Source organism: Athene noctua, unplaced genomic scaffold, assembly GCF_965140245.1.
Source record: "Athene noctua unplaced genomic scaffold, bAthNoc1.hap1.1 HAP1_HAP1_scaffold_244, whole genome shotgun sequence".
In the NCBI taxonomy this organism is placed as follows: domain Eukaryota; kingdom Metazoa; phylum Chordata; class Aves; order Strigiformes; family Strigidae; genus Athene; species Athene noctua.
Window position 1 is genome coordinate 152,501 of NW_027437709.1, and position 2,500 is coordinate 155,000.

Here is a 2,500-nt window from a genome sequence, read left to right on the forward strand (position 1 = left end):
AGGAAAGCCGCGCCGCCGCCAACGACGACGACGACGCCCAAACGACTCGCCCCAGCCCGGAACGCGAGACCGACGCACGCGCGCGAGGCGCGCCCGGAGACGGCCCCCGGGGACGCGGACGGCCCGCCACGGCCGACCGGGCGCGCGGCGCGGCGGAGGCGCGGAGGGCACGCCGAGGGGAAGCGGGCGGACGGACAGGACGGACGGACGGGAGGGGGGGGGCCGGGCCCGACGCCGACCGCACGCGCGGTCGCCGCCGCAGCCGCAACCCCCGAACCACCGCCGCCGCCGCCGCCGCCGCACCCCCCCCACCGAGCCCACCCCCGGCCTCCGCCGCCCGGAGCGCGGCGGCTACGACGGGGAAGGGAGAAGAAGGCGGGGGGCCAGTGGCGACGGGGAGGACCCCCGTTCCCACGGCGCACGCCCCGCACGCGAGCGGCAGCACGGCACGGTACCGCCGCGGTACCCACCCGCAGACAGCCGCCCGCGCGGGAGGAGGCCGGGGAAGAGGCCCGCGCCTCTCCCCCCCCGACACCTCGGCCCTTCCCCACCGCCGCGCCCGACCCGGCCGGACCGAACCAACGGGCCGCCCGGCCCCGGCGGGACGAGGCTCCGCCAAGCGGGCGTTCCGGGAGCGGGGAGCTTCGGAGCGCTCCCCGAGTCTCCACTTAGGGGGACGAAGGCCCTCGGCCGACACCGACGGGCCTGCGAGGCACCCCAGCCGCGCCGCCGCGGACGCCGCCCGCCCGCCCGCCGAGGCGAGGCGGGGAGGGACGGCGCACCGGCCGGCGATTGATCGTCAAGCGACGCTCAGACAGGCGTAGCCCCGGGAGGAACCCGGGGCCGCAAGTGCGTTCGAAGTGTCGATGATCAATGTGTCCTGCAATTCACATTAATTCTCGCAGCTAGCTGCGTTCTTCATCGACGCACGAGCCGAGTGATCCACCGCTAAGAGTTGTCTGCCTTTCGGCACCGCCCCGCGCGCGCGGAGGGGCCGGGACCGCTCCGCAGAAGCGGCCCCCTTCTCGGACGACGGACCGCCGCCCCACCGACCGACCGACCGCCCCCCTCCGCACGCGCGGAGGGGGCGCGCGACGACCGGCGGGCGACGGTCGCGCCTCGCCTCAGATGACCGTACCGACATCACAACGGAGGGAAGGAAGGGAAGGGTGAAACAAGCTCCGAACGGCAAGGGCCCGGGGAGCCCGCGCTCCCGACCGACCTGGGGAAACAACAAGCACCTTGCTCGCTTCGGAGGCGGCCCAGGCGCCCGGGCTCGGCCCGGCCTCCGCACGGAGGGCCGGCGGCGCGTCCGACCGCGCGCCCGGACCTGCACCCGCCTCTCGCTCGCGCGGAGGGGGGAAACCACAGACGCTGACCGCCGCGCGGGCGACCAGCGGGGGCGCCCCGCTCGCGCCGCGCGCGCCTCCGCGCCGCCCAGCGCCCGCGCGCTGCGACAGCCGGCTCCTTGCCCCCGTGGCCCCGAAACCCCGGCTCTCGCCCCGACGCCGGGAACGCCCGCGCGGCGCCGCCGCCGCACCACACCGGAGACAGGGACGGACGGCCAACCGCCGGAACCCGAGACGGCGACGCGACGCCGCCGCCCGGCGCTCCGCCCGACCGCCGCCCGGCCACCGCACCGCCGCGGCTGCCCTCCCGGAGCCGCCGCCGCCGCTTCTCGTCTCGGCCCCTTCCGCAGGCACGCGCCAGGCAGAAGGCGGACGCCGCTGAGCCGGAGGCGACGCCCCCTCTCCCCGCTTCCGCGCGGAGAACGGGACGGGGAACGCCCCTCGGCCGCCCACCCGCCTCGCCTGACCGAGACCGGGAAAGGCGACTGCGAAGCGACGGGCAGGACCCGGGACGGGACAGGCCACGCGGCCGGCCACCGAGCGACCGCCGGCCGGCACGCCGAGCGGCGGCGCCGCCGCCGCCGCTCGGGCCCGGGGGCTGCGCCGCCCCTCCCCTCAGCCGGGGCGGGAAGGGGTGGGGGTGGCAAGCAAGGAGCACGAAGCCGCAAGCGCGCCGCTGCGCGTCCACGGAGACGCGGCGGCCCGAGCAGGCCGCCCCGCCCGGCGAGACCCCCGACCGTGGGGGAATCGCCATCGCCCCCGACGGCGAGAGAGCCCGCGCTCCCCGCCGGGGGGGGGGGAGGTTCCCCTTCGCGTTTCGAGGGCGAGGCAGGCCGGCTGCGGCCGACCGAACGCCGCCGGTCTCGCCGCCGAGACCGGACCGCGGAGAAGGGGGGGCAGGGGGGACACCCCTCCCCGGCGCGGCCGCCCGAGGGGACAAAAAGCCCACGGCGTGGGCGGCGGCCGCCATGGCCAGGGCCTGCACGAGAGCGACTCCCGCCCCTGGAGGCTCAACCGCCGCACACGGCCGGGGCCCGCCCCTGCGGGTCGCACCGAGCCGCCCGAGTCTTTAAACCTCCGCCCGGCTCCGCGGCCTTCGACCCCCGGGCTCAGCCGAGGGAGGGCCGCGGAGGCGCGGACGCTAGGTACCT

The 2,500-nt window shown here is 78.4% G+C and overlaps 1 non-coding gene across 1 annotated transcript; it reads right to left on the reverse strand.

The window, feature by feature from the left end:
• Nucleotides 1-804: 804 nt before the first annotated feature.
• LOC141955435 (5.8S ribosomal RNA) lies at nucleotides 805-957 on the reverse strand. Its single transcript, XR_012632553.1, has one exon. It is a non-coding gene; the product is annotated as a 5.8S ribosomal RNA (ribosomal RNA).
• Nucleotides 958-2,500: the final 1,543 nt, after the last annotated feature.